General features: G+C 39.7%; 1 protein-coding gene across 1 annotated transcript in view; it reads left to right on the plus strand.

The window, feature by feature from the left end:
• Positions 1-25,916, plus strand: part of ASTN2 (astrotactin 2) — a 1,115,013-nt gene that overhangs the window by 636,320 nt on the left and 452,777 nt on the right.

Consider the following 25,916-nt stretch of genomic DNA (forward strand, 5'->3'; position numbering starts at 1 on the left):
TTCTCAGTCTGAACCCTATGATGGTTTCAGGTACTGCCAACACTGGGGAGAAGCTGCTCTCTAGTTTTATTAGCTTCTCTTTGTGAAGAGCTTCACTTTGAGCTGTTCTTGGTTCTAATTTATCTTTTGCGAATCTAAAGGCCTGTGATCCCAAGCACTGCTTGTTAACAAGCCTGAAAATGATGAGAAGATTTGGGGAGGGATATTCCCTGCTTCCTTCACTATTATCAAGCCTGCTTGAACCTCAAATCTATTTGGGGTCAGTATTCTCTAGATCTAGGCATTAGTCATTAGGATGCCTGAAAGGTCAGTGCTGTAAAATAATGACACAATTTTGCTCAAGAGAAAGAGATATTTAATGGAGATGATGAAGCACACAGACTATACGGGAAATTATTAGCTCAATAACAACCACATAAACTCAATATGAATTGGAAGCTATTGAGCACATGGACCATCTGGGGAAACTCCTTGCTCGGCATAAACATACACATCTATAAAAAAATTACTCAAATATAATGAAAATAGAATCCCTAACAATAATCCTGAAAATATGACACAATTATTCCTGAAGAGAGAATGACAATGGATTATTTCTCATGTTCCCAGTTGGGCATACCTTGAAATGAGGTTGTGCAAACTTCCAAGTTCCTAACACTGATAAAGGAAAAGAGAGAAGGAAGGAAAAAGCTGCTGATAATTACATTCTCCAGAAGAGAAAATAGCTAGGAGAGAGGTAGATGTGGACAGGCACCCTCCTAACCAACTGGAAGATAAAAGAAGAGAGATGGCAATTTGGAGGGAAGAGAGTAAGAGTAGAGTTAAGGGGGATGACATCAGATGACCTGCTTTGAATCTCTACCTACTATTGCTGTTCAAGTGATATACTACTAATTATGTCTCTTGCTAATACATAAAGTTGCTCCTCACCTCTTTCCCCAAGGGTAAAGTCTAAGTTCTGCCATCCTTAAACCTTCAGGTGGGTTGTTTTTCTTTTCCATGGTAGGAGTTAGGTTTATATTAGGGGCAGGGTATATGGGATAGAGGTCTTCCTCCCATTAATGAACAGAAATCTACCTTCTTGATCCAGGCCACATGACTTGTTCAGGACCACAGTTTTAATTGAAGAGAGCCTATTTAGAATTGAAAATGGCTTCCTCAAGCCCATTATCAATCCCACTGAACCAACTTCTGGAGCCAAATGCAGTAAGGCATCCCCACTCCCATCCCCTTCCATTCAAACAGCAAGAAAGTTATGAGTTATTAGCTATGATATTGCCGTGGAAGGTTTAGCTGAGGAGGGAGCATCAAATGCTTCATACACTTACTTTACATGTCCTTAGATTTCTTGGGGAAACCATCCTAGAAGCAGCATTTAATGACCATTTTCATCTTGCCCATCTTCTACAGATTATCATTTGCAAGCTGAGCCTCCTGTAGAGGCCAGCAGGCTTTGTCCTGTCCACCTCTGTCTTATGTCTCATTTTCTAGTGATTTTCCTGGCTTTCGGTTTTAGTAAATGCCTTGAATAAAATATCCATGATGATCCATATATAGATTAGCATCTTACTCTTCCCACTGTCCCCCATGCATAACCAACCCTTATCCTCTCAGAGACAAAACCATGCTTGAAAGAGGTTAAACTTAATCATACTTTCTTTCTGGTTCAGCTCACAGAGTAGCCCTATTTCCTGCCACACAAAGTAGCCCAGAGATTTGGCCTTCTTACTTAGAAAGCTGTCTGACTGAGGTGCAGCTTATGATTGCTTTGTAAGCTGAAGTTCAAGTCCTCGATCCATCACCTCTCTGTCCCTGTCAGTAAGACCCCTGGCAACTAGGACATTGGAAATTGCAGCAGAGAAGCATTTAAGTGGCTCTATATGCTGCCCCCTACTCCTGCCATTGGGACAAAGATATTTGTTAATTGACTGGAAGTTGCTCTTGGAAGTGTTCAAGTTGTCCCTTTCTGACCATTCCAGGTGCTATTACTTTAATGTGAGGATTAAAATAAGTGAGAAAGGAGGAGTGCTCAAGGTCCAATCCAGTCATTCAAGGAAAAAGATTTGGAAATCTCTGTTTGGTTGGTGTGCATTAAATTGCTACATGCCTGACTTCCCTCAGGATTGTTGATGTGGTCTAAATATTAAGCTCAGTCCCACATGTCTGGGACATACTCCCTTCTCACTCCATCTCCTTCCTTGAAAATAGTTTGAGTATTATCTTCTATATAAGGCCTTTCCAGATTATACAACACCCCCCACACAAGCTGCTAATGTATTTCTTCCTATTAAAAAAAATCTTGTATTTATTTTGTACATCATATTTTATATTTATTTATATATGTACATGTTGTTTTCCCTCATAAAACATAAGTTTTTAAGGGTAGTTTTTTTTCCATTTTCGCTTTACAATACAGTGTCTGGCACAGAGTAAACACTTAAATTCTTGTTGTTAATGAGACAGGTGGTAAAGTAGATAGAATACTGTACTTGGAGTCAACAAATCTTGAATTTGAATCCTGCCTTGGTCAGTTATGACTCTAGGCAATCCACTCAACTTTTCTCAATCTCCATTCCCTCATCTGTAAAATGGGAATAAATAATAGCACCTGTCTCCTAGGGTTGTAAGGATCAAATGAGATTATATATATGTATACATATAGTGCTTTGGTATTATATAAATACTAGTTATTAGCAGTAGTTGTATTGATTTCCCTCAGAAGCATGTAAAATAAGGATTCTTTGATGCCCTTATATATCTCTTTCCAGGTAGCTAGATGCAAAAGGAAGATGCTAGTGTGGAGAAAACATCAAACTTGGTTAAAAAAGGCCTGTATTCTAGTCTTGGCTTTAGTACTTTCTTCCTATGGATCCTCAGTCAAGTCACTTCAGTTCTCTGATGTTCTCATTCTCATCTGTCAAGTGGGAAAAATAGCACTAATACTACTTACCTCTCTTGGATGTTGAATGGAAAGCTTGTTGTCTGCTCTGAAGTGATGCATAAATATTATAGTTACTTTTCCCCTTTTTAACACCTCTTTCTGCCCCAAAGTAACTTGGAAAGATTCTGTATCTACAGTATTGGATTTCCTCTTATAAATAGGAACTTGGGTGATAAGCATCCATTAAGTGAAATAAATGGCTAAGCTATTTGAGTCCTCATAACAACTTGGTTACCCAGGACAAAATCCAGTCCTCAACATGGATGCCTATCATATTGATCCATGTGACTTAAAGGTCATGTACCTCCTTCTGCAGCCCCACCCCCACCCCACCAAATCCCTTGCTCTGTTAGCTTGCAATGGTGCCTGAGAATTCCATTGGTCTGTCTTCAAGAACCATCTTAAAGATGTAATATTATTCTATGATTCTGTCAAGTATCATGAAGTAGAAAATTCAAAGTCGTTATTCAACTACAGGGATAAAGTTTGATCTGCTAGACTGCTTATCGCAACCTTATTTAGACTTCTCATCTGTTTCTTCAGGCCCTGGCTCTAGTCCAGTGGTTCTTAACTATTTTGTGGCTCATAGATTTCCTTTGAAGCCTATGGGCCCCTTTCAGAATTATATTTAAATGCATAAAAATACATAGAATTAAAAAGGAAACCAATTATGTTGAAATAAAGCAATCATTTTTTTAAAATAAGGCTTATGGACCCTAGGATAAGGACCCTTGATAACAGAGATCTCATCTCTGGTTTCCCTCAAGTTTATAAGAGAAATGATTTGGGGGAATATGTTTTTCCCCTAATTCATGGGACTTTGGGGGGAAAGAGTAATGTTGTTTAGGAGGAAGTGTTGGTTTAGAGGCTTCTAAAGCTTGAGAAAGATGTAGTTCTAATACTTTTCTTCCCTCTCTCTCATCCCAGAATATGGCACTTAAAATCCTCCCCTTCAGGATCGTTTGCCCTTCCAAATGATGTGCAATAGGTCAGATTCATGCTTTTTTTCCACTTGGCTTTTGATTAAAGTGGGGTTTGGCAAGGTTTCATTTCTGGTTAAGAAATTGTTTAAAAATTTCTCTTTTACACTTGCTTCTCCCTCTCTGCTTTCAACTATTCATTTTCCTTCAACTCTATCTGTGAAAATCTTGACCTGGGCCTTGGATGATAAAAAACAACAAAAATCTAGTGAGTGAGCAATGGAGTGAACAGTATCTCTGCAGTCAGGGGACCTGAATTCCAATTCATCCTTTAACAGTTATTGCTTAAGGGACATTAAGCAAGTCCTTTAATATCTCTGGACCTCAGTTTCTTCATCTGTTAAAAGTATTAAGCCTAAATTAGATGCATCCTAAAGTCCCTTCTTGCTCTTAATCAATAATCTTAAGTGAACTCCCACTCTGATCTACTCTAGGATTGAGTAATGAAGGCCAAAGAAGAAAGCTAGCAAACAAGCCTCAAAAATATCAGAGGAATGAGGCTGCTTAAGAGTGTGGGTTGAGCCTGGACCAAAGATAGTCTGTGAAAAAGTCATACTAGAAATAGAAAACCTTGTCATAGGATAGTGCAATGATAATAGGATGTCAGAATTGGAAGACACTTTAGAGGCTATATAGTTGAGCCTCCTGATTTTACAGATGAGGGAACTGAGATTTAGAGAGGTTAAAGGACTTGATCAAAGTCATGTAGTTAGTAAGAGGGAGACCTGCCATGTGAACCCTGACTCCAAATCTACTGTATTTTCCTTTCCACCATATTTTCACTTTCAGGAATGACTTGCAAAGTGGGGGATGGTGGAAGATGCTTTACTCGAAAGACAACTTTCAATCTGCTCTGATTTCCAGTGCATATATTACCATGTAGAAAATGCTGTTTTAGATATGCAATAGAAATTCTAGGTTTGGCACCAAAATCCCCCTCTGAATATGGCATAAGGTCTCCATTTTTTTTAAGTCAAGGAAAGCCAGCCTTATTTTTGCAATGTTCACTCACCCACATCACACATGCTGAGGATACTGAGTCAGAGTTTACCAAATGGCCACTGAGACTCACTTGGTCCCACTATTTTTAGCTCTCCAATGGGAAATAGGCAGCCATTGCTGAATCTCTCCATGTTTGTGATGATTTGGAACTCCATCTTAGAACAATGCTTCCCCTATTGAAACATTGTCCCCTCATTCTAGCCCCTTCTCTCAAATAAAATATTTCATTCTTGGCAGACCTGCAAGAGGGGTAGAACAAGGTGGGTCATTGCCTTGGGTACAATACGCAGAAGAGGACAAAAAGATTTATTAGAATATTATATTTTATATTATGTCTTTTCAAAAGGCTCATATTTTAATGGAAGATAATATCATGCTCGATGGTATGTAGGGACTGATTTTTTGCAAGCCCCTTGGGTGGTGTGCCTTTACATATTGTTTTGTAGTGCAAGGAACTATAGACCTGGAGTTAAAAGACATGGGTTTAAGGCCCAGGCCTGTCCTTTTTCAGACTTTCTGATCTTTAAGAGATGACAAATACAGTGACCTCAATTTCTTCATCTTTGTCATAAGATTAAAGGAGGTTACATCTGTCTGTAACTATATAGTACTTTACAAATATAAAACATCACATATGTAAATGTAATACAGTGTACACAATGTAATACAAACATAATGCAATGTAGTGGAAACAATGCTAAACCTAGAGTCAGTGTTAATAATAATAGTATTTATATAGTACTTTAAGGCTTGTAAAGTGCTTGACAAATATCTTTTTTTTTAAAGGCAATTGGGGTTAAGTGACTTGCCCAGGGCCACACAGCTAGTAAATGTCAAGTGTTTGGTCTGAGGCCAGATTTGAACTCAGGTCCTCCTGACTTCAGGGCTGGTGCTCTATCCACTGTACCACCTAGCCACCCCCTGATAAATACCTTATTTGATCCCCACAATAACCCTGGACATTGACGATAGTATCATCTCTCTTTTCACAGATGACAAAACTGAGGCTGAAAGATGTTAAATAATTTGTATGGGGTCATACAGCTAGAAAGCATTGAAGTAGGATTTAAACTCAGATCTCTAGGACTCTATTCACTGTGCCACCTAGAAGACCTAAGTTTGAATTCTGGCTGCAATACTTAGCTATGTGAGCATGAGAAATGATAGGGGACTGGTTTTGATTTTTCATTGTATCCTTGGCACTTATAACAGTGCCTGACACATAGTAAATACTTCATAAATGCTGTTGATGGGTAACATAGTTAATAAATGGCAGAACCAAGTTTCCCTCTCCCCATCCTACAGCCATCGGCCGTAGAAACAATCATTTGCTCTGTCAGTGGTGCTTAAACAGTAATCCCCAGTAGGCTATTCTGTTCTAGATGGTTCTATAGCCTAAGTCTCACTACAGCAAACAGGAAAATTTGCTGGGTGGACCTCAAAGAGTGGCCAGGAGCAATTCATAAGACAAGGAGTACATGGTTTGTCACCAAGTGCATCTCCCAGATGGGCTTCCATGGCTTTCCTTCTTGCTTATATGATTTGCTTCCAGGGAGGAAATGATAGCAGGGTCTGATGGAAGGTGAAAAGAAAAGCCACGGCAGAATGAAGAGAGTGAGAAGGAGAAGAAACAAAAATTGGAGGTTGAGTCTTACTGGAAGCTGGCATAGATCTTGGGGCTTCTGTCTTTCACTTCTCTCCTGACAGTGTCAAGCTTGGACTTTTTTTTTCATTTTGTGGGATTTAACTTAGAATCCTAGACTATTAAAATTAGAAAACTCCTTATCATTTTAGAATGATATGATTACTACAGAATCATAGGATTGAAAGCTAGAAGGACCTTCAACATCATTAAGTCTGGTGTTCCTTTAACAGAGGAAGAATGTTAGGCCCAGAGAGGTTTAGTGAGTTCCCCAAGGTTGCATGAGCAGAGCACCTACTTTTAGCTTTGGAATGGGTTTGGGGATGTTTGAACACAAAATTTTTTAACCAAAAAGGACCATGAAGCCTATGATGTTAGGGCTGTTGGAGATATCAGAGCAGAGTCCAGAATGCCCTCTTTTGTCTTACAAAGAGCATCTAGGCCCCCAAAAGATTAAATGACTTGCACAAGGTAACACAACTACTTGGCTTCGAGCACCAATCTGCTGCCTTCAAATGCTAATTAGATAAGAAGGTTTTTGTTTTTTACCTCACACAGATGGCAACCTAGCAATTCACATAAGGAAGAGCAGTGACCTGAGGCTGGGTGGATTTGTGTAGCCTTCCCACACTTTGAAAGTCCCATATTAGATGATGCTTTAATCTCATGCATTACAGATTTACTTCATTCCCATTACTGTAGCTTCCCTTGGGCCTTAAAAGAGGGACTCACACGTGCACCACACACACACACACACACACACACACACACACACACACTGGTGAAATGTTCCATGAATAAGATTGAAAAAATAGAATGTGAGGGGTTGAGGGAGATTCTATTCCTGCTTTGAAGTTTCTCTGGCCACAGAGGGCAGAGCCAGATCTCAGCACTGCAGTCTGGATCATATCATAGGATATGATATGATATCATATCATATGGAGGAGAGGGCACTTGACTTGTACAGTTAGCCCTTCTACATTGTTACTTTCCCCATCATGGTTTCGTTATATGGCAGGTCAGCATAAGAAGTTAAGTGGGAATTTTGGGGGAGTTTTACAGAAGCCACAGAGGATGAGTGAAGACCAGCAGACAACACAGAAAAAATTTAGAAAGCTTAGAAACTCAGAAATGCATAAAATATGTATGTAGTATTGTATAATATCAGCATATTTTTTCTTTTAATACCATAAATAAACCCAAATTTTACAAGGTAGTATAAACATCCCATAGAAGAAAAAAGCTCACATTTCTCTGGTATGAAGGAAGGGCCAAAATTTTTTTTCCTGGATTTTTTGGATCATGCAGGTGCCACACCCTAAACCACTTGTTGTTGAAGGGATAACTATACTTTTAATACTGGATAGCTTTTGATAGGCAGGAGAAAGGGTATTCTAAGAGGGAGTGTCATGAGCAAAGGCATAGGACAGTTGAGGAATGGTGAGCAGTCTAGCATAAGGTGAAGAAGTGTGCTAAAAGATAAGAAGGCATAGATATGGTGGTGGTGTCAGGTTGTGGAAGGCCTATACCAGACAAGGGAATGTGAACTTTGTTCACTTGGAATTAGGAAGTCATTGCTAGCATTTGTATGTCACTTTAGGGTTTGCAAATTGTTTCACATATATTATCTTATTGATATGATCTTCAAAACTTTGTGAGACAGGTACTGTTAGCCCCATTTTACAGATAAGTAATCTGAGACCAAGAGAGGTTAAATGACTTGCCCAGGATCACACAGCAGAGAAAGTATCTGAGGCAGTATTTGAACTCAGGTCTTTCTGACTGCAAGTCATTTACCATTACCACTTAATAGTAGAATGACAAGATGAAAGCTGTTCATTAGAAAGATTGCTTTAATGCTTACAAGCTGTGTGACCCTGGACAAGTCACTTAACCCAATTGCCTAATTTTTAAAAATTATTTTGTTTTATTTTTGAGCTCCCTATCTCTCCCAGGCTAGAAATATAGAGGCTACTTACAGGTCTGGTCCCCCTCTGGTCAGTATAAAAGCCTTGAACTGCTCCTGTTTCCTTCCTGAGAGTTTTCGCTTCCTTAGACAACCTGATATATACCCCTACTCCTGTTAGCTTACCATTTCAATGCAAAACTTAATGGGACATCCACTAAGCTTAACCCATTCAGAACTCCTGAGTTCAAAAGATCCACCAGCCAGAGCATCCCAATAGATGGGATTATAGACATGTGTCATCATGAGCAGCAGAAAAAATTGCTTTAGTAGCAGATGGATTAAAAGACAGTGTAAAGCCAGGGACTATTAATATATTGCTAGTATAATAACCCAGGTAAGAAAGCCTAAACTAGAGTAGTAACTGTGAATCAAGGAGGCAGCTTTAAAGGCAAGAGACATAATGGGGATCCTTCTTATTAGAATGCAGTATTTAGAAAAAATAGCTTCCTTATTTATCAATATCTGGGTTGTGCTTCTTTGTGGCTGTCTGTACGATGAGATATAGTGAAAAGAGTCCTGGATTTTGAAACAGAAGCTTAATTCAAATCCCAGTTGTGACACTTATTAGCTCTGTGACCTTCAAAAAAAAAATCACTTTCCTTCTCTACCCCTTAGTTTTTCTCTTCTTTAAAAGGTAGGAGTTGGGTGAGGCCATTCCATAGTTCCCTGCCAGATTGAAAACTGCTCATGGTATAGACAGATATATAGAAAGATTCTTGTCCCTTGACTCTCTCTTCACATGCTAGAAGCCTTGATAGTCCTTAGAAGCCCAAATTGTCTTCTCAGTATGAGTGTTGCTGAAGATATATGATATCAAGCTTCAAGAGAGTTTCCCCTGCTAATCCTCTCTGGAGTGACCAAGTAGGAGAATTCTCTCTCTGACTAAAGCCAGCTCTGACAGACAGGCTTGACCTATAATCCACTTGATGCCTAATGCAATGCCATTTTTTTTATTTTTATCATTTTCATTTTATTTTGTTTGCAGCACATCTTTCATACTCATCCAGAAACTGAGTCTCTAAGTACATTGACACCAATGGGAAAGTTGGTTATCTGAGAGCAGCTCCGGAGTTGGATGTTCAAATGCCACGGTTGGGTGCCCGGATCAGCTTCTCTCTCATGTGCCTGAATTTCAATTTGAGCTATTATTGGATAGCAGCTGAGAGCTACTTAGCAGCGTAGAATGAGACTGAATTCTACTTCAGGAAAAGCTGGGGAGAGTATACAAGTGCCTGGGCATCTCTATTATTATTAAATACTTTGTTGAATCTCATATAGTTAAAACTTAGGAATTAAAGGAGTAGACATGAACATTTGGGGGAGGAGAGGTTTTTTTTAAGGATTTTTTTTAAAGATTTCAACAAATTGGCTAAAATGAAGAAATAGAAATACATCTTTTACCCAAACTTTCCATTTTATTCTAGGCTTTCACATCTCTAAATATACCAAAGATGATAATTTATGAGCAAACCAAGTGATAAACAGTATATTTTTATGTGCTTAAACTAAGAAGGTTATCTTTGGTTCTGAAAAATGTTTTGTAGGGGGAAAACATAGTGTGTGTGTGTGTGTGTGTGTGTGTGTGTGTGTGTGTGTGTGTGTGTGAGAAAGAGAAATGTTTGCTCCTCCTCAAACCCCCTTCCCCCACTTTCTAAAAGAAAGAAATGGGTTTTAGAATTTCCAGATAGATTGCCTTTCTAGGTAGAGGGAGGCCCATCTGAATTAGTAGAACATTTGAAGGGGAGGCTATTTTTAAGGAAATTCACTTACATTATCCTTAAGTACACACAGTAACTCAAGCTAAGCTAAGTGTTGCCAAGTAGAGGTCCTTAGGGAACCTGCTGAATAGATAAGGATAGATTGTAATTAGCACAGTAATTGTTTGTACATAAATGGGTGCTACTAAAGTGATTGGAGACAGTATATTCTCTTAAGTATATTAAACATTCCCTCCCCCATCTTGTTTACACTACTAATTTGCTTAGCAAACATTTTTTTTATAGGCAGTACAAAGGTAAACTTCTACCCCACCCCAGCCCAAATTATCTCCCATTGTCAATTAGTGGGGTGTACATTAATGAGGTCTTACTGTATTTGCAAAGTGCTCAAGCATCATTTGTGCCCAGTTCCCTGGCATGATATCCATGGGAAGAGGTAATTTGTCGTTGTTGTTACTGGGAGGGTACCTGTCTTGTTCTTGCAGGTATTGCCCTCTACAAGCCAGTGGGAGCAACAATTCTGAACTCTTCACTTCAGGTGAAGAATAAAGAGTTTAGCAAGAAAAGTTAGCCAGAGTCAGGATTGGAACTGAGGCTTAAAGAACAATGGACTGGGAACCAGGAGACTTGGGTTCTAGCCCTGGGAAGATTGATGCAGTGGAAAATCACTGGCTAGGGAGAGAGAGCTCCTTGGTTGGAGTCCTAGATCTCCTATCTACAAACTGCCTGACAAGGCAAGTTGATTATCCAGGGAAGTCTGCTTAGGTATCTGAAGAACAGGGATAAGACCACTTGTATTTTCTACCTTGTATGATAGTTGTGAGGAAAATGTGTTGTAAACTTTGAAGTGCTATGGAAACATTATATATAGTTGTTGGTATTGTCACTACTTGCTTTCTGTGGACCATATCAAATGACCCTAGGATTTCTAGGTCCCTTCCAGATGCAAGTTCTATGAGTCTGTGACTAAATTATCTCTTAGGCTTCCTTCTTCCAGCTTTAAAATTCTGCATTTCTAAATAAAAACAGGGGTTTTTGGGGTTTTTTTGCAGGAGATAATGATGTGTGTAAGTTGTACTAAGGTCCAGGGTAATTTTTCTGCCAGGAAGAAATGATTTCATTGCTGGTGGGATTTTGCTGTATATAGATTCCTCAGCAGGATTTTTCACTGTGTGTATTTCTTTCAGAAGGAAAAAAAAAAAGAAAATGTGATTCCATAAAGCCAGGGAGTGAATATTAATAAGCCTACATAAGCTACATGTTTGTAGGAAGAAGGATTTTTTTTTTAAGAAATAGGTGAAGGGTCATAGGATTTAGCATTAGAAGGGATTTTTAAGATTATATTCCAGCCCCTTTATTTTGCTGATGAGGAGACTGAGGGTCAGAGGGGTGAAGTACAGCTCACTCTTTCATGTAACCTTTCCAGATAACCCTCCCCTGCCCAATCTGTTAGTGCATCCCTTCAGAATCACCTTGTATTTATTTGGTATAGATGTGGTAAATACCTTAACACGTATACCTGGGACATGTTGTCTTCCCCTGTAGAATGTGAGCTCTTTGGGAAGAGAGACTATTTCGTTGTTGCCCCAGTGCTTGGAATTTGGTATGTAATTTAGTCAGTAAGCTTTTATTAAGCACTTACTGTATATGCCAGGTACTGTTCTAAGTGCTGGTGATACAAATGCTAGTAAAAACAAATACAGTTCCTGCCGTCAAGGAGTTTACATCCTAGTGGAAGTAGACAAGACATTATTCAGTCTTTTTGATCATGTGCAACTTTTCATGACCCCATTTGGGGTTTTCTGGGCAAAGATATTGGACTGGTTTGCCATTTCCTTTTGCAGCTCAGTTTACAGATGAGGAAACCTAGGCAAAAAGGGTTAAATAATTTGCCCAGGGTCACACAGCTATTAAGTGACTGAGGTTGGATTTGAACTCAGGTCTTCCTGCCTCCAGGCCCTGTGCTCAGTCCACTGCCCTGGACAGTACATTAAAGGAAACTAGAAAATACATGAGAAGGAGACGAAGGAGGCCTGAGGGAAATCCAGAGAGGAATGAGACTTGACTGGCCTGGATGCCCTCTTTAAATGGAGGTGTTGGAAGGAGATGTGAAATCCAACAGAGAAGCCCCAGGGCCAGAGCATATTTCCAGGGTATTAATTCCAGGGATAGAATGAGGTTTCAAGATAAAGAGCTGGAGCATGGTAGAACAGGGCAGGTAGTTAGCTCAGTGGATAGAGAGCTGGGCCTGGAGTCAAGAAAACCTGAGTTCAACTCCAACCTCAGATACTTAATAGCTATGTGACCCTGGGCAAGTCACTTAACTCTGCCTCAGTTTCCTCATCTGTAAAAAAAATGAGTTGGAGAAGGAAATGGCAAACAACTCTAGTATCTCTGCCAACAAAACCCCAAATGGGAACTTAAAGAGTTGAACATGACTGAAAGGACTAAATAACAACATGGTAGAGGAAGTCTTAAGTGTAGCCTGGAAAGGATTTAATAAATGCTTTTTGATTGACTGGGTGACTCATGTAATTAAGTAGCAGAAGTGGGATTTGAACCCTGAGCCTCTGTGTCTAAATCCTATTCTATTTGAATTGTTCTATTTTTCCCCTTTTTAGGGGAAAAGTTTAGGTAGGAATATATTTAAGCATAATTCTCCTGAAAAAGCTGGTGGTGGGTTATTGGTTATGAATTAGTTCAGAGGGCACTGAGCACAGTGGTAGGGCCTTTGTGTAATCTCATCACTAAATAATTGCTATTCTGATAATGCATGGAAACGCCTCAAAGGGGGCTTTGAAGATTCCAGAATGAACATTTATTTTTATGTCTAGTAAGATCCTCAGATGAGGCCACTAAATAAATAGGCGGTTAATTGTTTGACTTTTTTTCCCCCTGAGGTCAATAAGACTGCTTGGTATTCTGTGCCACACATGTACCTCTGTGTGTGTGTATGTGTGTGGTGTGTGTGTGTGTGTGTGCGCACGCGTGCGCACACGCGCATGCTCATGCGGTATAGCAAAGATGCTGACCCTGAAGTCAGGGAGCTTGTTTTTGATTTCTGCTTGTTTCTGACTTGTCATGTGGCCTTAAACTTCCCTAAATTCATCATTCTATTTGTAGATTACCAGTAAGGAATAGAAAGAAATAGCCATAGGGATTGTAAGCTTCAGGGCAGCGAGGTGGTGCAGTAAATAGAGCGCTGAGCTTGGAATCAGAAAGACTTATCTTCATGAGTTCAAATCCCATTTCAGACACTTACTATCTGTGTGTTGCCTCAGTTTCCTCATCTGTAAAATTAGCCGGAGAAGCAAATAGCAAACCACTCCAGGATCTTTGCCCAGAAAACTCCAAAATGGGATCAAAAGAGTCAGACATGACTAAAACAACACAACAACATTGTAAGCTTGGGAAGTAAACTGAGAGTCAGAGCAAGAGGGCTGCAGTGAAACCATTCCACAGTTTCTTCTCAAACACCAAAAAGCTATTTATAGTAGCCCACCCAATGCTAATAGTGTGTATGTAAACATGTATACACATATATACTTAATGTACACATATACAATCATATATGTACATATACATTTATAGCTACAAAATACTTTGCATACATAGCCTCATTTAATTATCACAGTTACTCTGTGAAGTAACTATACAACTGGTAGAAGTACAGATGAAGAAACTGTGACTCTTAGAAATGAATAATTTGCCTTGGGTCATAGAATCTTGAAATGTAAGTCATGCAATAAGGACAGGGCCTAGAACTTGGATGCAGGTCCTCTAACTCTCAGTCCAGTGTTCATATGACTTCAGGATTCAACTGGGAGCTCCTAGAGGGCAGAGACTGTTTTTTGCTTTTCTTTGTATAACTGGGACTTAGCGTAGTGTCTGGCACATAGTAGACATTTAAAAATGCTAGTTGACCAACACCAGGTTTTTACTGTAAACTATTGTTGAAGCTCTAGTAAATAACACAAATGTTTGGAATACTCACTTCAATTAAATCTGCTAAGGTTTAAGCAGGAGAGTATACATTTGCCAAAAGATCAGTGACCTACCTTATTGAAAGCACAGATCTGCATGGGAAAGAAAAAAACAATAGTAAGGCAAAGAAGAATAATTAAAAGTTAGATCCCAAGAGAGAGCCATGGTAGCTTTCTGTTATTTGATTTGGACATTAATACCATCCCTCTGTTGAAAGCTAGTTTTTTTTTAATGATTATAATAGATAGTAAGGTAGTGCTTTTTTTCTGAATTTTTGTTTGAGAGTCCAGATTTCAATCTACACCACTTATTATTAAGTATTCATTAAAAGCTTATTATGCTTATAACATTGTCATCCTCTATAGAAGACACTAGGAAAAATAAGACAATCACTGCCTTCATCTCCATAAAGGCAGCTGGTGACTCAGTGGTTAGAGCACTGAACCTGGAGTCAAAAAGTCCCAAGTTTTATTGTGGGCTCAATTGACTAGCTGTGTGACCCTGTGTAAGTCTCTTAATTGCTCTCTGTCTCAGTTTTCTCATCTGTAAAACAGAGATAATAATAACATTTACCCCTCCCCAAGGATCTTGTAAAAATCAAGTGAGATGATATTTGTAAAGTGCTTAGCACAGTTCCCAGAATATACTATGTGCTTAATAAATGCTTTATTTCCTTCTTTCCACTTCTCTTTCTAGCCCAAGCTTACACAGGCAGTGAGTAGCAAAGCCTAATTTTGAACTCAGATCCGTTAGCTACAATTCCAAAGTTATCTCTACCACACGATGTATTGAATGGCAGTTCATGAAAATAATGTGAAATGCCAATGAGTCAATATGATATAAATACTCAATGAAGGGTACAGTGTATGCTATGGATTCATATGGAGAGACCCCTGTGGCTTGAATTGGTCAGAAAGGGCTCCATGGAAGAGGATAGCACATTTATTGAGCTCTGAATGGTGGGGATGATGCAAATATTAATAATTGCTCAGAGCTTTTTTCAGGTTACGAAACACATTTTTCAAAGTGCAAGTGTTATCACCATTTTACAGGTGAAGAAGTTGAGGTTCAGAGACACAGAGTATCTTATTTTGAGTAAGCCAAGTAGTGCATGCAGTGACCTGGTTTGGTCCTCTCACACCAGTTTAGTATGTTTTCAATAGCACTAATGGAGAGTAATCTTGGATTACTTTTAAAGAAGAGTATTATTTTTTTTAATTAAACTGGCTTGAATATGGTTTGGTTTTGAGGCTTCCCCCCACTTAACAGGTAGTATCCCCAAAGAGTCTTATCCTCCAAGACTTAAAGCTCACATCAATCATTTGGCAGATGGAACATGTCAGCATCACTGTGCTGAATCCATTCTGAGAATTCCCAAGGTACTTCCTTAGCTCCTGACTTTTGTGTCCAACTGTAGGCATCAAGGCCAGGAATGATTAAAGGAGATGGAAGGCTGATCAGACTGTGCTTGTACTTGGGTCTGCAATGCCTTGTCTGCCTGAGGGCATAAAAGCCTCTTGCAAAAAGCAAGCATGGGAGAAGGAGAGAAAAGGAGAAGGAGAAAACAATGAGGGTGCTGTTTGCCAAAGTGTGTTGCTTCAGAGACCTGAGCTGAAGGTTCCCTGGAAAGGCTTTGCTCCAACAAAGTTGTGTTAATATTATCAAGGCGGCGCATTGGGTCGTAGAACTGGTATGCAGGGATTGTCACAATATTGATGGAAAGTTTGGCAAGTTAATTTTGAATCTGTCACTTCGATCTTCTCCCAGGCTCTTGTTCCTTAATAAAAACTCCACAGTGATTGCAGGCTCAGCTGTCAGATGAAGACTGATCTTTTTCGACTGAGACTAGTATGACATGATTCTGTCTCCCTTCCTTTTCTTCATCCTATCTTCCTGTCCTTTTGACCTCCCTCACCTTGCCACTGGAAGTCCTCTGTAGACAACTCAGTCTTTGAGATGCCTTTTCTTTCACCAAAAGTGTAGGCACCCCCACAGCATAGAGACTGCAGCTCTCTGGATCTGATATCCAAAGACAGCCAATCAGGGACCCCTTCTTCCCCCAAATACCTTTAATAGCTCAGGCACTCCAACTGCAGCAGTAAGGACAGGGAGAGAATTGGAAGGGAGGTGATTCCCGGGAAACATGCAGCATTAGAGAGCGGAGATGGCTTTCTAATGAGCTCTTTGCACAACAAACTAATAATGACTCTAATAAAACCCAACCCAACCAAGCTAAACCCATCATTTTCTGTATTGCCTCAAGCTCCTAAGGCTATTTCCTCTATTGGAACTAACTCTAAATGGGAATGGTGGGGTGCTGCATGTTAGTGTGATATGGCCAATTCTGAGTTTGCTGGTGACCACATGACTGGCATCCATGCTAGCTTGGACCTGGCCCCATTTTATAAATGTGTAGAGTGAGGCAATAATATAGTAACTTATACAAAGTCACTTAGGAATCTCTTCTGATTGTTTAGAAATCTGGACTTATCTTTACTGACCATAGGATCATACATTTAGAACTGAAAGGGACCTAAGAGGTCATCTATTCTGACCATTTTAAGTTCTGCATCAGGAACTAAGAGTTAGAAAAGTTAAATAACTTGTGCAAGGTCACACAGCTGAGATTTGAATCTGGGTCCTCTGACTTCAGTGATTCCCAATTCCATGGTACCATTCTTCTTACTGGCAGCAGGATGCATTAGGGAAAAGTAATGGATTTGGAGTCAGGGAGCATTGTTGTTGTTTTTTTTCTTTTCTTTTCTTTTTCTTTCTTTCTTTCTTTTTTTTTTTAAATTTCAGAAGGGACTTTAGAAACAATTTAATACAAACTATTCCTGAACAAGAATCTTTGTACAACAAACCTGATAAGTGGGCACCTATTCTTTGAAAACATCCAGTGAAAAGGCAACCAGTATGATGGCCCATTCTACTTTAGGATAGCTCTAATTATTAGGAAGAATTTTTTGTTTATTTGGTTTTTGGTTCTCCCATGTTCCCCACATCAAGACTAAAAATGCTGCTATATCTAGCATCCATTGTTCCTGCTTTTCCCTCTGGGGCCAAGCAGAATGTATCTTTCATATATGTAATAGCCTTTCAAATACTTGGAAACAAATATCATTCTCCTCCTACCCCCTAGCCTTCTTTTCTCCAGGTTAAATGTCCCTATTTCTTTCAACTAATCTTGATATATCAGTTCAAGGCCCTTTACCATCCTGGGTATTCTTTTTTTTGGGGGGGGAGATTGGGCAATAACTTGCCCAGGGTCACACAGCTAGTAAGTGTTGTATGTCTGAGGTCACATTTGAACTCAGGTTCTCCTGAATCCAGGGCTGGTGCTCTATCCACGGTGCCACCTAGCTGCCCCTATCATAATTGTTCTTCAGTGGACACTTTCTGGCTTACCAGTGTCTTTCCCAAATTGTGGTGCTCAGAATTAAACAGATCATTCCAGAAGCTATCTGACCAGTGAAGAATACCACCTTGCTGTGACCATCATACTACACACTTGGAGCTCTTTTTCTACAAGGAAGACTAGAAGCCATCTTGTCTGGAAGTTTCCAGTACTTAACCCACTAAGTTCAACATCCACTTAAAAGCCAGAACTAAAACTGAAAAATGGAATGCAAAGAGCAAGTCCCTTACTGAGAGAGACACAGCCAGAGAGCACAGGGAAGAAGCTGATGCCTTTGTGAGGCCATAAGTAGTCTTTGTGAGACTCAAGACATGGGATCCCTCTTCTTTACCTCAACTTCACTGAGCTTACGATTCCTTACTTATGAAATAAAAGGTTTGTATTAACTTACATCTGAGGTCCCTTCTAGCTGAAGTCCCTATGTTCTCACCCCCTGTCTCCCAGCTTAACCCTGTATTTTATTTTATTTTATTTTATTTTTGTTTTTAAATATAAATTTATTTATTTTTAGTTTTCAACATTCCCTTCCACAAGTTTTTGAGTTCCAAATTTTCACCCCATCTCCCCCTCCCCCCACCCCAAGATGTCATGCATTCTGAATATCCCTTCCCCTACTCTGTCCTCTCTTCTATCTCTCTCCCCTTCTCTTATCCCCTTCCCCTTCTATTTTCCTGTAGGGCAGGATGGACTTCTGTACCCCATTTCCTATATTTATTTCCCAGTAGCATGTGAAAATATTTTTTTAAACATATGTTTTTAAAACTTTAGGTTTCAAATTTTCTCTCTTCCTCCCTCCCCACCCAGCCTCATTGAAAAGGCAAGCAACTCAATATAAGTTGTACGTGTGCAGTTATGCAAAACACATCCATAGTAGACATGTTGTGAAAAACTAACTCTATTTCCCTTAATCCTATCCTGCCCTCCCATTTATTCTATTCTTTCTTTTGATCCTGTCTCTCCTCAGAAGTATTTACTTCTGATTAACCCCTTTCCCAATCTGCCCTCCTCTCTATCATCCCCCTGCTCTCTTGTCCCCTTTCCTCCCTATTTTCCTGTAGGGTAAGACAGATTTCCATACCCAATTGAATGTGTATTTAACCCTGTATTTTAGAGAGAGGACTGAGAGCTTTATCCAGAAAAACTCAGATCAAATAGTGACTATATCAGTCGGTTCTTAATGATTCATGTTAGTGGAGGGCAGCAAAGATGTTTGGATAAGCCAAAATGGTAGCTAATTCCCAAACTATTGAAATTTTGGCTTTGGGGTATGTTGTTGTACTCTTGCTACATATGGGTATATCTGGTGTTCTAACAATCCACTTTAAGCCGCCTTAAACTGTGAAGATCTGTCTTGGGAGAAACTGGAAGCTGTTTCATTTTCTAGTTCTCATCCGTGCTCAGCCCCTCCTTGCCACCTGTACCCTCCTGCAAATAGGCAGCTGTGTCTTAAAATGATGTGTAACAGAGGATTTAGGGCCAGCCTTAGTGTGACAGACAAAATGTTCATCTTTCTCAGACCTCTCAACCACAAAAGTGATTAAATGTTTGAATTTCAAGGAATTCCCTAAATGCAAGGCAACTTACTTTTATACAGGATAATCTAAAATTCTTAGCGCAGTTTTAGGTTTCATTATATGTTTTTAATAAGGGCTACAAAATTACTAGAAAATGCTCTGTCAATGATTTCTTTTGATTCCACCTCGCCCTGTGTGGTATGTGTGTGTGTGTGTGTGTGTGTGTGTGTGTGTGTGTGTGTGTGTGTGTTTAATTATGCCCATTTTTCAGATGAGGAACTTGAGTCTTAGAATAATTGATTTGCTCAGAATCACAGAGAAAATTGGAAAATTTTTAGGAGAGCCAGGACTCAAACACAGAACTTCTGATGTAGTCTAATTTTCTTTCCATGCTGCATCATGAACAAAGGGTGGACCCTGATGGTCAATAAACCTCCGAGAAAAGTTTGTTTCCCAAGAAATACTTTTGGCTAGGTCACCATTCTAAGTTCTGGGAGGATCAACTCACGCCTACTTTTAGGATTTTTTTGTGAATGATGAGCAAAGCTGTTTTAAGAATTCCTGTTTGGCCTTATCATAGATTATACCTCTGCCCTTTACTTAAATAGTAGGTTATTCATAGTGATACAGAACTTCTCCTAGGCTGATCTTTTCTACTTTATGTTACTGCCCTGACATGAGGTCAGCAGTCTGACAGGGAACCATTAGGTCATTTCTGAGTCAGGAAGGAACTGGACAGGAAGGACCTTAGTAAAGGTCCATTGAAGTCTTTCTCCCCTCTCTCATCATAAAATCAGAATGACTCTTGGTTCCCAGAGTCTGTGACAGCAGAGCACATTTCTAGGACATACCAAGCAAGAAGGATTTTTTTTTGTATAGGCCTAACCATGAACTGTATATATGTCTTTCATCTAAGGATCAGCCTTGTTGAGTATAAAGAGAATCATCATCAGAGGAGACACACACACACACACACACACACACACACACATATTTATGTATATGGAAAGGTGATTAAGGGCTGAGAATTGCATTGGCATAAGGAATCCCTATAATAATTCCCTAAAGTATTAAAGTAAGAAAGGTCACATACTCTAGTGTCAGTTTACTGGGGATAATGATGAGGAAAGTAACTCCCCTTTATATAGGGCCTTATGGTTTGCTGAGCCCTAATACATACCTGTACTACCAACCTCCAGAACTAGTCATCAAGAAAACATGTTTAAAAATTCCAATATGTTCATAGAAACATGAGGAGTAATCATTGCCATCAACATTATAAGATTAGCTGATATTTATACAGCATTTTAGAGTTTGTAAAGTATTTTATATACATATATATATTACCTCACTTGTAGCTTGTAACAACTCTAGAAGGTAGGTACTATAGGTATTATATCCATTTTGCAGATGAAGAAACTGAGACTCAGAGTGGCTAAATGGCTTGCCTGTAGTCACACAACTAGTAAGTATGAGAGGTGGGGGTATGAACATAGGTCTTCCAAATAGAGCAGTCAGTGTACTAGGCCCTAAACACTAGTATTATTCTACAAATGGGTACTTTGAGAAATAGAATGAGATGCCAAGAACAATGACAATGAATTCTGAGTCAATTTGGCTAAGTTGGAGAGAGGATTTGGGAAAGGTTTGTAGGCCTCTGTGGGGACTAGGTTTTATAGGGGAGGGGTGATTGGAAACAGAGTGCCAGATTCACAAGTTGTGCATTTGTGTGTGCTTGTAGTGTTCCTAGTCACGTGACAGGATGTATGCACTGATCTTCTGTCCCTTCCCAGTACCCATTCTGGACAGTGTATTCTGTGACAATCAGTGCAAGTAGTAACAAATATCAGGTAACGTGAAGGGAGAAGACTCATGGGAAAATGTCTGGTGTGACACAATAGCAAAAGAAAGTAGGTAATGAGCTCTAAATCAGGGAGGGTTTCAGTGACAGCAGGGGAAAACTAGCATTGACTATAGACACCTGGGTCTTCAAGCCGCATGCCTCGTGAGGCTAATGCATTATGGCATCCCTCTCAGAATTACTTAAGGCAAGAGGTTTGGAAGTCCCTTAGCAAATACTTCCTACTTGTGTTCTTGATCCATTGAGGAAATGTTCTTCTAACCCTGTGGACTTCATGCCTGAATTTAAATAAAACCACCCAGATAGATTAAAAACCAGGATCTCTCTTCCCCAGTCCTAGAACTCTGTGGTGAGTAGAGAATGAGAGGAGCTTGTTCATATAACTGTCACTCTTCAAGAAGCTGGGGAGGGCCCAAAGGACTGAGGAAAATTAGCTTTGCTGTGAGTGTTCCTTTCTACCTTAGCTCACCTAAATACACACAAACACACAGACACACACACACACACCACACACACACACACATGCAGTGGGGTTACATAATGTATTTTTTCATTACTAGTTCAAGACCCCTCAAGTATTTCTCCTGATATCCCAAAACAGTATTGGCCTCTTGGTGGTATCAAGGAAAATTCCTCCTCCATTGGCTGTCTGCCTTCTTGTGCTCCTGAACAGGGCTCCTTTCCAGACTTTTTTTTTCTATTCTTAATTCTAATACTCTCAATCCTACTTTTCCCCAGTTCTAATTCATCAGACCCTCCGTGAGCTCCCAATGTAGACCCAACACTCTGCACTATGGATTCTTTTCCCAGGTAATCTTCTGAATTATCCTGTGTGGACTCACATTTCACTTCTGCTCCTTTCGATAAATAGGCAGCGTGGTAGAGAAGAATGAGAACTAGCTGGGGATCAGAGAACCTGGATTTGGCTTATTCCTTATGAGACTCTGGGAAAAATAGCTTAACCTGCTTGGGCCTCAGGAGTCTTCCATCTAAGAAGCCAAATGTCATAGAATGTTAGCGCTGCAAAGGACATTAGAGATCACTTCATCCCACTCCTTCGTTTGGCAAATGGCATAAGACATATAAAGGAGGAGCAATTTGCCCAAAGTCACACTGATAACCAGGGAGAAAAAGGCAGTATCCAAATTAAAGTCATAGGACTTCCATTCCAAGGATACTTGCCATTATACTCTACTAATAAGGTTCCTAGCTAATTTGATCCCACCAGTCCCTGCTGAGGTCAGCATGTTTGGCATCCTTTGTGTGACTCCTTGCTCCCTATCCAGTTACTGACAGGGGAGGGAGTGGTAAAAGGAAAACACTACTTCTGACCTCTGATCCCTGAAAAAAAAATCCCAATTTATCATTCTCTAATGATCCCATATTTCATCTCATTTTCAATAATAATAATTACCCCCATGAGACAGTTCCGATCAGAGCTTATTTAAATTAATTTGGCCTGTCGAACCTCACAAGACACTATCAGAGATTTTGCCAGTGCCTGGATCTATAGCACTTACTGCCTTCCCTTCATCCACTAATTCTGCAATTTTGTCAGGAAAAGCTATCAAGTTGTCTGCTATGATTTGTTCTGCATGAACCTCCAATGCTCCTTATTGGTCACGATTCCATTATCTCCTCCATGTTTACAGATTTTTCTCTGGGAGCAACTGTCCAATTATTTTTTACTAAATATTGACATCAGACTTACTGGACAGTAATTTCCAGGATTCCCTCTCATTAACCTTCTTTGGTTGCACTGTGACTGCACTGAGGCAGGTTCTGTGCAACACTTCCCCCTACTTTTCTCACCCACAGACTTCCCTCTGAATATTTTTTTTCAGTTCCTGATATAGTAGAAAACACTTTGGTTTTGTAGTCAAGACCTGTATTTGAAAACAGACTCAGGTAGTTGATTACCTGTGCCACCTATGGCCAGAGACCTTAATTCTCTGCATCTCAGTTTTCTCATTTATAAGTGATAGAGTTGAAACATAATCTTATAATGTCCCTTCAAGCTCTAGAAGCTATAATTTCTATGACTTCTTCTTGGAATATCATTCCTCCCAGTAAAATCCCTATTCCCTCTTGCCACCACCATACACATACATCAGAGGTCCCCACCATCCAATACTTACTAGCCCTTTGGAAACTGCTATTCTTGCTCAGGCTTCATGGATTACAGGATACTGATCAAAGAGGCTCAGAGTTGAAAAGCACCTTAGATGTAATTAATTTTTTTTAATGCCATATAGAAATTTCCTCTGACTCCATACTACTGGCCTGACAACTTTTCAGTGATGGAGAGCTCACTATTAGTCCATTATACTTTTGGACTGCTTCATTGTTAGGTTAGCTTTTTCTTATATCATGCTGAAAATGGATGTTTTTAAATTTCCTATATATGGACAACTAGGTGGTGCAGTAGATTGAGTGCCAAGCCTGAAGTCGAAAAGATTCATCTTCCTGAGGTCAAATCTGTCCTCAGACACTTACTAGCTGTGTGACCCTGGGCAAGTCACTTAACCCTGTTTGCCTCAGTTTCCTCATCTGTAAAAATGAGTTGGAGAAGGAAATGGCAAATCACACCAGTACATTTGACAAGAAAACCCCAACTGAGGTCACAAAGAGTCAGAGACAACTGAACACGACTCAACAACAAAAAATGTCCTATTTGTGTTAGTCAAAAAAGGGGAGATGGGAGAGGAAGAAGGATAAAGGGAAGGAGGAAGAAAAAGGGGGAAGGGAAAGGGAAAGCGAAGAAATCAATCTAAATTGGTTGAAGAATGGCTAAGAAGATTATGACACTTTAATGCAATGCAGTTCCATAGACATAGGTACTGAACCTATGAGTTTCTTAGTAAGGGGAACTCTCATCAGTGGAAGCTACCTCTACCAATACAGATAAGCACTTTATCTGCAACTTCCAGTCTTATAGAGTTGCCTTGACTCTGTGGAGGTTAAGAGTCACACAGCCAGTATTTATCAAAAATGAGACAAGAACTGTGTTCCTGGCTTCAAGGCTAGCTTTCTATCCGTTAGGCCACACTGCTTCTAGGATTATAGGAAGTCAGAAATAGGAGAAACCATCCATGTCATCTTGTCCAGTCTCTTTACTTTACAGATGAGGATAAAAGCTGCCATAACTGCTCTGATTTCTTTACTGTCCTGTTTAAAGACACTTGAACTCTGGCAACATCAGAAGGGTCTAAAGAGGTGTCTCCTTGGTGAGCACTCTTGACTCTTGAAGCGTAATAAAAGTAAAGGATAGGACTACATTAAATTAATTTAATTGATTTCTTTTTTCTTCTTCTTTGAAACCTAGAGTGAGGGAGGTTATAATTGGGCTGTTTATTATGGCTCTGCTAAGGAACTCAGTGGACCTCACCATCTCCAGGCACCTAGAGTGGTTTGTTTACATATTACCCTTCAAGATGGAATAACAGATAGATCTTCTTTTCCACTGGCTGCCTTCTATTTCATTCTCTTTATTATTTGTCTGTGCGATTCTATTACCTGTGCACAGTTTCGATGGCTCAGATATAGTGGCAGAGGGGTAATGATAGCTTTCAGACCTCTGCTAATGATGCAAGCATCATTTCTAAGGGCTAAGATTTCTCCAAACCAAACCCCTGGCAGAATCTACTAACGGACCCTCAAAAATGTAGCAAGATTCGAACTGAAGCATGGTAAACTGCATAGTTGAATGCATGCATGTGGAGGGATCAAGGAAAATGAGTGTTTATGGCAAAGTCTTACACATTAATTGATGATGGTGGTGACAGTAATGGTGCTGACAACAGTGATAATGTGGTGGTAGATTCTGTATACTTTTGGCAGAGGCTGAGAAGGCTAAAAAAGCTTACATTTCTATAGAGCCTTATAGCCTATAAAGAATTTTCATCATAACAGCCCTATTAGGTAGGTAGTACAAGCTTGTTACCTCATTGTACAGATAAGCAAATGGAGGCTCAGAGTGATTTACACCTGGGGAATAAGGGTATCCTAATTCTAAATCCAATCTAATGAGCATTTATTAAGTGCCCACTATTTGCAAGTCACTCTACTAATTGCTAGGGATACGAAGAAAAAAATGAAAAATTGTCCCTGCTTTCAAAGGGCAGGGGGATGTTCTACTGGGGGAATATAAATGAGGATCCCACATGTCATTCCATGTCCCAGCTTTGCATTCGTACTGGCTCTTCTCCCATGGTCGAAACACTGTTCTTCCTTGTCTCTGACTCCTAGCTTTTCTGATTTCCTTCAAGACTCAGGTGAAGTCCCAGTTTTTTACCAGGGGCTTTCCCTGATCCCCACTTCTACTAGTAAGTACCTTCTGTCTAAGATTATCTTCTATTTGGGGCAGCTAGGTGGCGCAGTGGATAGAGCACCGGCCCTGAAGTCAGGAGTACCTGAGTTCAAATCCGGCCTCAGACCAAACTTGACACACTTGATACACTTACTAGCTGTGTGACCCTGGGCAAGTCACTTAACCCCAATTGTCTTTAAAAAAAAAGGTTATCTTCTATTTACTGTATACAGCTTATATCACATAGTTATTTGTATGTTGTCTCCCCCCATTAGATTGTGAGTTCCTTGAGGGCAGAGACTATATTTTTACCTTTTGTTGTAACCCTAACACAATGCTAGGTACATAGTAGGTTCTTAATAAATATGTATTGACTGACCTAGATATGGAAGGAACATCTAATCTAACCCCCTTGCTTTATATATGAAGAAATTGAAGCCCAGAAAAATTAAGTGACTTGCCCAAAGTCACTCAGACAACGTGTATCACAGATGAGGTTTGAGTATATACAGTGTTGCCTACTACTACTACTACTACTTCTACTACTACTACTACTACTACTACTACTACTACTACTA

This window comes from Phascolarctos cinereus, unplaced genomic scaffold, assembly GCF_003287225.1.
Source record: "Phascolarctos cinereus isolate Bilbo 61053 unplaced genomic scaffold, phaCin_HiC Scaffold_2;HRSCAF=192, whole genome shotgun sequence".
NCBI lineage: Eukaryota > Metazoa > Chordata > Mammalia > Diprotodontia > Phascolarctidae > Phascolarctos > Phascolarctos cinereus.